This window comes from Pogona vitticeps, chromosome 2, assembly GCF_051106095.1.
Source record: "Pogona vitticeps strain Pit_001003342236 chromosome 2, PviZW2.1, whole genome shotgun sequence".
Taxonomy (NCBI): domain Eukaryota; kingdom Metazoa; phylum Chordata; class Lepidosauria; order Squamata; family Agamidae; genus Pogona; species Pogona vitticeps.
The window spans coordinates 9,649,915-9,661,434 of NC_135784.1; the positions used below are offsets into that span (position 1 = coordinate 9,649,915).

At 40.9% G+C, this 11,520-nt stretch overlaps 1 protein-coding gene across 1 annotated transcript in view; it reads left to right on the forward strand.

The window, feature by feature from the left end:
• LOC140703737 (uncharacterized) overlaps positions 1–11,520 on the forward strand; it is a 465,058-nt gene that overhangs the window by 142,858 nt on the left and 310,680 nt on the right. The window lies entirely within an intron of this gene.

Sequence of the window (11,520 nt, forward strand, 5' to 3'; positions counted from 1 at the left end):
ATATTTCAAGGACTTGGACAGACTAACAGCAAACTTCCTTTGGAATCACAAGAGGTCAAGAATAAAACTTAAACTGTTGCAAGATTTGAAAGAAAGAGGGGGAGTGGGCGTGCCGAACTGGTTACTATATTACAAGGCATGTGCAATGACTTGGATTAAGGAATGGATAACTCTAGAAAATCAAAGACTGCTGAAATTAGAAGGACACGACTTAAAGATGGGATGGCATGCATATGTATGGTATAGGAGACTCAAAGAACACTCAGTTTGAAGAGCATATTATTAGGAAGGCTTTAGGGATGGTATGGCAGAAATTTCAAGCACAAACTTACGAGAAAATTCCAACATGGGTAGCACCAATAGAAGCATTTTCATTAAAAACCTTGAACCAGAAAGGAAGGTTAACCACATATGAAAATCTGTTAACAAAAGATAAGGGATAAACAAGAGCTCGAAAAAATAGGTATAGCGGTGGACTGGTGGTCAATGACAAAATTAGAATCAAGATACAAAAAAGACAGGACTGTGGGTTTTTTCAAGGGCAAAGTCCAGGTGGACAGACTGGTTGTATACGGATGAAGCAATAATTAAGAAAATGTATACCTATCTACTAGAATATGAACTAGAGGATGAGAGGGTGAAAGAAACAATGATAAAATGGGCAAACATTTTTGGGTACAATGTAGACCTTGATAACTGGACTAAGATGTGGAAAGAAAGCTATAAGATTTTGAAACCAGCAAATCTAAGAGAAAACATACTCAAAATGTTTTACAGATGGCACTATACACCTGTAAGATTGGCAAAAATGTCAGAGGGTAACAGCAACATATGTTGGAAATGCAGAAAAAAATGTAGGAACTTACTATCATATGTGGTGGACATGTGAAAAGGTCAAAATCTGTTGAACACAGGTATGGGATCTAGCAAAAGAAATTATACAGCAGAAGTTAAGAGCTAAAACCTGAAATGGCATTATTGAATGTCATTTCAGGAGTAAATGATAACAGATTGAAGCATTGTCTTATGTATATACTCACAGCAGCTAGATTACTCTGGGCCCAGAAATGGAAAACAGAAGAAGTTCCGATGATAGAAGAGCTGTTAAAGAAGCTATGGGACATAGCAGAACTGGACACGCTATCAGAAGCACTACGGGAACAGCCAAGAGACTATGTAAAACAAAGCTGGGGACTAATATACTCTTGGGCCCAGAAGAAGACAGGAATCTAGGGTGAAACTTATGATATATGTATGAACTAATTAGTATACACTGTAAACTGATATAGGGAGAATAGAGGGGTTAACGAGGCTGGAATCTTTGACTCCAAAGGGGGATGGGGGGATTTCAAATAGAGGGGGTAGCGAGGTTTTTTTTCTGTATATGTAGTCTGGTTTTCTCTTTCTGTTTTTGTCTTTTTCTTATTCTTTTCCTTTTTTTAGTGTTTTATGGTTTTCTGTATGTCAGAGAAAATAAAATTAAACAAAAAACAAAAAAAGAAGACCGGCAGTCGTAAGATCGAATCCATGCGACGGAGTGAGCGCCCGTCGCTTGTCCCAGCTCCCGCCAACCTAGCGGTTTGAAAGCATGCAAAATGCAAGTAGATAAATAGGGACCACCTTGGTGGGAAGGTAACAGCATTCGTGTCTAAGTCAAACTGGCCATGTGACCACAGAAAGATTGTCTTCGGACAAACACTGGCTCTATGGCTTGGAAACGGAGATGAGCACCGCCCCCTAGAGTTGAACACAACTGGACAAAAATTGTCAAGGGGAACCTTTACCTTTACCTTTACATGACAAAGTGGAGCCAGCAAACCCAGTCACAAATCAGTCAACCAGCAGATAAAGATCTCCCTTTATCTGGGCCCATAACAAAGGTTATGGGCCCAGCGATGCGCACACGCGCACACACACACACACACACACAAACACACACTAATTACTAGATTACTTAAACTTGTGTAAGAAGGGAGGGGAGGAAAGTATGTATTTGGGAAGACTACTGAAGAATTTATATAAAAAGGTATATTAAAAAATGAATGCTAAACCAAAGTTGGGGAAAGGAAGTCCAGCAGCAGAAATCACACCACTAATGCAGGAAACTCAATCTTCTATATTAAGAAAATAAAATGTTGAGAAGTTTATGAACACCATGTTCAGTCAACAAACAGTTCATTTTGACAAGAAGTTTGATGAGATTAAGTCTGATATCTCAGCCTTGGAAACGAAAGTATCAGATCTCACTAAGTAACAGGAGGAATTAAAGCTACAACTGAGACAAATGAAAGATGAGGTAACACAACAAAATAAAGAATTATAGAAGACAATGAAAACAGCAAAGAAAATGGAGAAGAGAATGACAGAACTTCCGGAGGATTTAAGAAAGATGGAAACCTGACAAAAGCAAAATGAGACATCAATGATTTGAATCCAGATGGAAAATGCTTCTCACATCTTAAGCATTCAGAATGCACCGGAAACCCAGAATGAAGACCTCCTGGAAGTCACAAGTGATCTATTATCAGATTGGGTGGAGAGTGACAAGGTGGAAATTAAGGAATACATAGACGGGGTCAGCAGAACTTCTTCACAATTTATCAAAAAAAAACACCCCTAGTTCCTTCTACTCTTGTTTGCATATAAGATACTCAGCTTGTGGCAGAAGACTCCGAATTAAAGTTTTCCAATCCATAGGGATCACCCATTGTAAGGCTAGAGTCTGTCAGAGTACAGTATTGAAAAGTTACAGGCCTGAACAGACCAGAAGTAATGAGCTGCCATGATATACAGGTGTGTAATATGCTGAGTCACAGTGACTCTGGAGAGGTGGTAACTTGGATGATGCAACACCTGCAGAGATTGGATAAGGGCAGAGGCTCAACTGTATATATATGAACTGTACAGAGAACATGTATCACCACCTTCATTTGATGATGCCATACTGTCATGCTGCCGCTTTCTACACTTGTATACATGCTGTAAATACATGTGTTGTGCTGGAGGAAGCTGAACTTGTCTGAGTGATTTATTTTGCCTTCTGGACCTCTGCTGGATTCTATGTGGGTTCACGATAACAAAGGTTATGGGCCCAGCGATGCACCCTGTGCAGACCGCCTAGTGAGAAGATCCTTGGTAAGTACCAGAGGGTGCCACTGTAGTGAATGAAGGAAGAAATAGAGGTCCTAGAAGAGAGCAGTTCTGCCGTTAGGAGCCCAGCAGGAGAAAGAAACTGGAGGACTGATAGAAGAGCAAACAGCTTAACTAAATTAAATGCTTTACGAAGTTAAATGACAGTAATTACCAGACCTGATCCGTGAAAGCAGAAATGCTGTTAAGGAGGGAAGAATTATGGCAAATTGTTGCCAATCCCCACCAAGCTTTGATGAGAAGGAAGAGAAAATTAATGAGAAAGCTTTGAGTACACTGATACTTTGTTTAGAAGACAACTAACTAATCCATGTGCAAGGCTTAACTACAGCGAAAGCAGTTTGGGACTGTCTCAAAAGGATTTATGTCAGAGACATGGCAGGCTCTAAAGTGTCTTTAACCAGGGAGCTCTACAGGTGTAGATTACAGTCTGGTGAAAAGCCTATTTAATGAGCTACAGCAAAGGGGAGTCCAGTTCCCAGAAGACCACAAAGTTTACTTAATTCTAAGTAGTTTATCTCATGAATATGATACTCTAGTTACGAGCTTAGAGTCAATGCCTGATGCAAATTTGACTCTGGAATACTTGGCGGGCTGTTTGCTTGAGGAGGAGCAACGTCAGAATGAGAGATCTGATAGCAGAGAAAAAACAGATAGCCTGCTTCAAAGGAACCAGGACAGCTTAATGCAGAAGACAAATGACAGCCCACAGCATGGGGGAGAAAACAGCCCACAGTGCAGAAGAACTGCTTCCAGGAGGGGAGATGGCCGTGCCATGACCGTGAGACGCTGTTTCGGCTGTGGATCTGAGCAACATCTTCTGAGAGACTGTGAAAAAGCCAGCATCAGATGCAACCAAGAAGCCAGCAACAGAAGCAGCAGAAACAAAAAGTGAAAGGGGAGGATTTCTCTTGTTCAATCAACAAGAGATAAGTCCAAGGACACTGTGCAGGCTTGTCAGCGAGCCTCCCGGATAATTGATAGTGGTGCAGTTGTAAACTTAACTAATGAGAAAGATTTATTTTCTTCTTTAGGTGTATCGGAGCAACGAAGTGTGAGCCTGGTGAATGGACAGAAATTAAAAGTTGCTGCTGAAGGGATAGACTTTATACCAGGTTTGGGACAGAAACTTGAAAGTGTGTTATATGTTCCACATCTAGATTGCAATATACTGAGTGTATCTGCATTAGATAAGCAAGGCTATGTAATAACATTTGAAAAAGGTGAATGTGAAATTAAGAAAGGAAATTATGTTTGTGCAAGGGCAAAACAAGAAAATAATTTGTATGTATTGAAGTGTAAAATGCAAAATGACACACACACATTTGGAAGAAACACCACAACATGACCAGTGTGCACATTTATTACACAGGAGATTAAGTCATGTGAAATTCAGAACACTTCAGAAAATGTAAACAATGGCAAAAGATGTTCAATTAAAGGAGTGTAAAAACTACTTAGACTGCAACATTTGTAAACTGGCAAAATCTAAGGTGTCTCCTAAAAGTAAAGAACCAATTAGTCAGACAAAAAGGCCTTTTCAGCTAGTGCATGCAGGCTTAATTGGACCTTTTGCCCCATCTTTGGGTGGAGGAAAATATGTGCTGGTGATAGTTGACGATTATTCGAGGTACTCATTTAGTTACCTTTTGAAGTCAAAAGCAGAAGTGTTCAATAATTTCAGAAATTGGTTGAGATTTATTGAAAGACATTATGGCCACAAGGTGGCACAAATTCAAATGGATAGAGGCACAGAGTTCATGTCAAGTAAATTTCAAGGTTGGTTACAAGAAAATGGGATATATCACAGAAAAACTAGCCCTTATTCACCCTTCCAAAAATGGTGTGGCAGAATGAAGAAATGGCATTCTGCAAACTATGAAAGATCCTTTGTTAGTTGATGCTAACACGAGTCACGGTTTGTGGGCAAAGCCCTGCTTACCTCGAATTACATAGTGAACAGACTGATGTCATCCACGATAGGGCAAATGCCTTACTTCATGTTGTATGGAAAAGAGCCATCATTAAAGCACATGAGGGTGTTTGAGTGCAGTGCAAGAGATCAGAAGGAAGGGAAAACCAAAGGCAAAGAAAATCAAATTTTTGGGTTATGAGAGAGGTTCAAAAGCATACCGCTTTTTAGATGGGAACCAAAATGTAGTGATATCTAGGTCCACTAATTTCTGTGAGCATGAAAATTGGGATAGAGTACATGGTAATTCTCAAGTTTTCATGCCCATTTCAGACACAAGAAGAAGAAGTGAGAATAGACAGTTAAAGCCAAAAGAAGAAGAGGCTGAAGAAGGCAGGAGCCGGTCCATGACAGAAGAACAAGAAGAGGATGATAGGCAATGCAGTGAGTTAGAAAGTGAGATAGGAATTAAGCAGGAGTACGAGTCGGGGAAGAACCACAAATCCCCAGATCTGAGAGGGCCAACAAAGGGATTCCGCCTACAAGGTTTGGAGTAGGGGAAATAAGGGTGTGCCATGTGTACCAGGAGTCTAAAACTTATGAAGAAGTAAAGTCATTTCCTGATGTAGAAAAGAATAAATGGCAGGAGGCCATGAAGGAGGAAATGAAATCAATGTATGACCACAAGGTCTTCACTGAGGCTAGGCTGCCACCTGAGCATAAGGTGATTGGCAGCAAGTGGGTTTTCAAAAGAAAATTGCAAAACAATGGGGAATTTAGGTACAAAGCGAGGTTGGTGGCTCAGGGCTTATAATGAGGTGTTTTCATCTACTGTAAAAGCAGAAACCATGAGGGTAGTGTTGGCTTTAGCAGCATCCAGGAATTGTCTCATAAACCATTGTGATATAACAACTGCATATTTAAATGCAGACTTGAAAGAAGAGTTGTACATGGCAAAAGCACCTGGCTTTGAAGGGTCAAAACCAGGGATGGTTTATAAATTAAGTAAGGCTATTTATGGGTTACGGCAATCGGCTCAAAATTGGAACCAATGTCTACATGCAGTGTTAGAAAAAATGAATTACAGGAACAGTCTGGCTGATCCATGCCTATACATAAAAGAGAATGGAAGTGAATTGAATATATTGTTGGCATATGTGGATGACCTATGTTTCATGTCAAGGGATCAGAGCCAGATAAACATATTTGAAAAGCAACTGAAAAAGGAATTTAAATTGAAAAAATTGGGTCCAATACTAAATTATTTAGGGGTGCAAATAAAGAAACAAAACAAAGGTTTTGTACTAAGTCAAAAGATGAAAATTTAGCAGATGCTAGAATGATACAATTTGCAGGATTGTAAAAGTATACAAACCCCTATGGTTATAGATTTCCAAAAGTGATGAAATAAACAAAAAGTTCAAAAATCAAGGAATTTACCAATCTGCAATTGGGAGTTTAATGTATTTAGTGAATTGGACCAGGCCAGACATTGCAGCAGCAGTGAATATACTTAGCAGACATGTGTCTAAGCCAACTGTAAAACACTGGCAATATGTTAAAGGAGTATTTAAATATTTAAAAGGAACAAGTGACAAATGTTTATTTATAAAGCCTTCTAAAGAATTGAATTTAATGGCTTACGTTGATAGCGATTGGGTGAATGATGAAGGGGATAGAAAGCCAATGTCTGGATTTGTAATAATGTTTGCAAACACCCTAGTAGGATGGAAATCTAGGAAGCAAAGTTTAGTTGCTCCTTCTACAGGAGAAGCTGAGTTTGCTGCTTTATCAGAACTATGTTCTGAAGTAGTCTGGTATAAGCAAATGATTAAGGATTTAAAGGTTGAAACACATAACAATAAAAGTGTTAGAAGACAACACAACCTGCATACAGATGGCTGTAACTGAAAAAATGAGGAATAAGAGCAAACATGTAGATATTAAGTATCATAATGTGAGAGACGCTATAAAAGAAAAGTTAATAGAATTGCAGTACTGCGAAACAAAAGAATATGGCCAACATTATGATGAAACCTTTGAATGCACAAACACATGATGAAATAACTAAGGAACTGGGTATGATTTCTGTTCAGGCGTAAATTAGGAGGGGTGTCAGAGTATTGAAAATTTACAGGCCTGAACAGAAGTAATAATGAGCTGCCATGATATACAGGTGTGTAATATGCTGAGTCACAGTGACTCTGGAGAGGTGGTGCCTTGGATGATGGTGGTGCCTTGGATGATGCAACACCTGCAGTGATTGGATAAGGGGAGAGGCTCAACTGTATATTTATGAACTGTATAGAGAACATGTATCACCACCTTCATTTGATGATGCCATGCTGCTGCTTTCTACACTTGTATATATGCTGTAAATACACTTGTTGTGCTGGAGGAAGCTGAACGTGTCTGAGTGATTTATGTTTCCTGAAAATATTATCTCTGCAGGATTCTACACAGGTTCGCGATAACAGAGTCTCTAGAATGGCTTTGGTGTATGAAGCTTGCGTCCCATTTTCTTTAATACTACATTGCAGCTTTTGATATACTGATATGGGAGTGGTTCGTATCTGTCAGGAACTGCAGGGTTATTTCCCTGACAGGGTGTGCATCGATGGACGGGATAAGCAGCAACCATACTGCTCAAGGGTGGCAGCTGCAAGAATTATTTCAATTGAGCGCCTAGTAGGAGGCAAGTTGGTAGAACTAGAGGGGACCTCGACACTTGGAGGAGGATTAGGGGAGTCCAGATGTGATGGTCTGGGTTCATCCGGAGGCTTGGGAGGAGTAGCATAAGAAGACTGATAATCCAGTGGTGGAGCTGAGGGAGTTGGGGCCAGTGGCAAGAGCTGTGGTAACAGTGTAGGGAGGCCATTTTCCAATTGTTGATTAAAAAGAATATTATTGGGCATCAAACCTTGAAGGCACGCATGCACCTTACACCAAGTGAAGAAAACGTGAGCAGTAACCCATGGGTGTCCTTGAAAGCAGCTTGTCATGAGTGCAGCTGAAGACTTGGAACCAGAACGGTTAACTGAGACTGAGGAAAATGCTGACAAATCAGAAACACCTGAACTGCCTCCAGATTCTCCTTCCCCAGCAGACAAGCTTCGGGCCAGGGTTCGGGAAAGACTTAGGACAAAAAGGTCAGAGGATCGCTCAAAGGCTGTCCACAGAAATATCCGTTCAACTAGCCCTGAGTATTAACAGGATGGAAAGGTTTCTAGCAGCACAAGGGGCTGTTTTACTCTAAAACAGCTCCTAATCAGCTAGAATTTCTGTGGAAGCAACGAGTCAAAACCCCTGACTTGCATCCACACTCCTTGAACCGTGTTCCTGACTCTGGACTCTGACCCTGGACTACATTGTGTATTTGACTCTGGACTCTGACCTTGGACTACGTTCTGCGAGTTGGTTTATGGATATTGGCTTTGCATTCTTGGTATTCCTGACCCTGGACTAGTTTATCGGACTTTGGCTGTTGTATCCCCTGGGAACGTGACACAGCTGCCTTCACAACAGTCCTTCAAGTCCAATGTTCCCCCTTCTGGAACCCAGGGACAGACATCATCAGTAGTGTGAACTAAGTCTTCCACTTCTTTATGGGTGGAGGTATGCCCATTGCATGGTAAGAGAAAGTGGAGGTCTTTTGCATATTGTTGTTGAAGGCTTGATATGGAACTTCCCATGTTAGGTGTCTAATTTGACAATCACACTCACCTGGGATCTGAAGATGTGTAGCATGCCTGAAACGTTTGCCGGGCGTGGGTGAGCAATAGGCGGATGCGAAGATTGTTAGGCCTCACACAGAACACCACTTGTCGGAGTCCTGCTCCGGCAATCCGTGGTGGAGGGAGATCTCTGAATGAACAATGCTAATCCGTGGTGGAGGGAGAGATCTCTGAATGACCAAGACTGCAGTCGGGAATTGGAGTATAAAGCATGTTCCAACGAGGTCTCTCGAGAACTGCCCAAAACCTCCTTTTATTAACACAGCACGCTACATAAGAAAAACATCTTAACCAATCGGGCATCGAGTACAATCTGCCCGGTAACAGCTAGCACAGAAGTGGCCTTGCCCTGTTCCATGCATGTGTCTCAGCCATACCATGTAATGGCGGATTCCTACATATTACCTTTCTAGTTGCACTGCAAATAAATTGTCAAGAGGGAGGTCTGTAGGTATCTAAGTTTGTGGCCAAAAACGTGAAAATATTTACATGTATTCTGGTTCAGATAAAAGGAAGAAGCGTGCTTTTGACTATGTAAGGTTTCTTTTTTCTTATCCTTTTTCCTTTGCAGAACTCTGAAACTGTTTTGTTGACTTTCCCTCAGGCTGTCTAGAGCAGATCCCTAAGGAAAGATGAATTCACATTTGGCAAACTTCCAAATGATACTTGGGTTACACAGAGCTTTTATCAGAGCTGTGGGCAAATTAGGAGAGCACTTGAATTATTGAACATTCTCACAATTTCTTCTGCTTCCCTCTCGTGGATGAAGTTGGGAACTAAGTGTAGCTGAACAGCAAAAGAAATCATGGTAAAGATTTTTACAGTCTGGTCTAAATCCTGCTTCTTTTTCTTCTGTAAGCAAGTCCCATAGTTTGTTTTGTTTTGTTTTCTTACAATATGAACTTATAGGTATTGAGGCTTAAGGTTGCAGTTCTGCGCACCAGTCTCATCTAAGAATACTAACTTGAAGCAAAGTCAGTGGCTCAGTAGCAGAGCTTAGAAAATGTATAAGAGTAACCCACTTATCTGTAGAAAGCCTTATTTAACTTAGTGGAATTTACTCCTTAGTTGACATGATAACTGGTGTAATGTGTTGGCCTTTCAGGTTTCTTTTTTAAAGCTAAAATTATGTGCGACACAGCACTAGTTTAGTGAGCTTGATACTTTTCTTCCAAAACCCTAAGTGTAGGAGACTGTAATTGTATTTGATGTATGGTTCCGGTAGGGAGTTGCGTCCCTCATGTTCCTGCTCTTTTGCTTTTATTCTACTTTTTAATTTTTATACATAGTTTTTTTAAACTATGTTTAACTCTCTCTAAATAGCTTCAAATTAGCTCTTGAAGAAGCTTTTGAAGCCAAGCATTTAGGGAGTTAAAACAACCTCTGGAATTTTCCGCTGTTTTACCAATACGACAAAGAAAAGGAGAGAAGAAACAACTGAACTGCTGACCTACTGCTCTGAAGAATTTATTTTCAGGCAGAGGTTGTTTGAGGCAGCGCAGGAGCCATCCCCTTCCCCCCTTGAAATAAAAGGCCACCAGGAAAGGCAAACGAAGTGGAGATGCTGGTTCCTCATTTTTACTAGAGCAAGTGCGAAATATGGACATAGATTTACAGCTTGCATTCTGGTGATCTCCCAAGCCCTTAGAAGGTAGTGGACATGTATTTGCCTTTACAACCTTACAACGTTGGGTGAAAGCCATATATCCTCACAGCCTCATTGTTAAGCAAATACTTACAATCAAGCAGCGACTCCACGGTGCAAGAACATCAGGTGTGGTAAGCAAATGGAATTTTCTGCTCCGCCTTCCCCCAATTGTTTAAAAGTATTGCTGAAAATCTTAGCAGACTAAGACAGATTGTTTTTATTTCTGGACAATAGGGGATGAATGGGGCCTAAGGCAGATACTTGATTGTGGGATCTCTAAGCACTCCAAAGTAATTGAGGGCCCCCGTTCTGTGCTTGTATCTGCACACCTACCTCTGGGTTTAGGTCAAGCATGTATATATCTTATGGTCTAGTACAGGAATAACCTGCTCTTGTTGGACAGTGGTTTTTACTAGATGGGGTTATAAAGAACATGGGGTTTCTCCAATACATGGAAACTTAGTAGCAGAGAGGAAAGGGAGACAAGAGAAAATTACACATTTCTTTTCTCCCAAAGAGGTCACTAAAAATACCCAAGAAATTACAACAATATCATCACCAGCTTCCAATCTAGACTGGTCAGTTGAGTATCGATGTTCAATAATAGAAACAAATAAGGAAGATTATGCTTTTGACCTGGCGACAGAGTTAGCAGCTGCAGAGAACGTTTTGGACTCCAGCAGGGTGGAAAAGAAGGGGGAAAAGGAAGTAGATTATCTTATGTTAAAACAAACAGATGAATTGGTACAAGGATATTTGGTCCAGGGATTCTCCAATCATATCCACTCCCAGCCTTGTGGTAATGTTCTCTCCTTCTTTTGTGCTTCTGCCTCTTCATCTTCCTCCGTCCCCCTTCTTGATTGTTCCTCCTGATTTATCTCTCTTCCCTCCTCCTGTCTTCTTCCTGTCTTTTTTCTCCTGCACATCCCCTGCTCCTAACGTTCCCTCGCCCAGTGGATTCTTCCTTTCCTCTGATGGACCTTCTGCTTCCCTCACTGGAACGTCCACCTTAGACACCCCAGACTCTTTATTTCTGGGCTCTCCCATCCCTTCCCTAGTCTGAACTTCAGATTCTT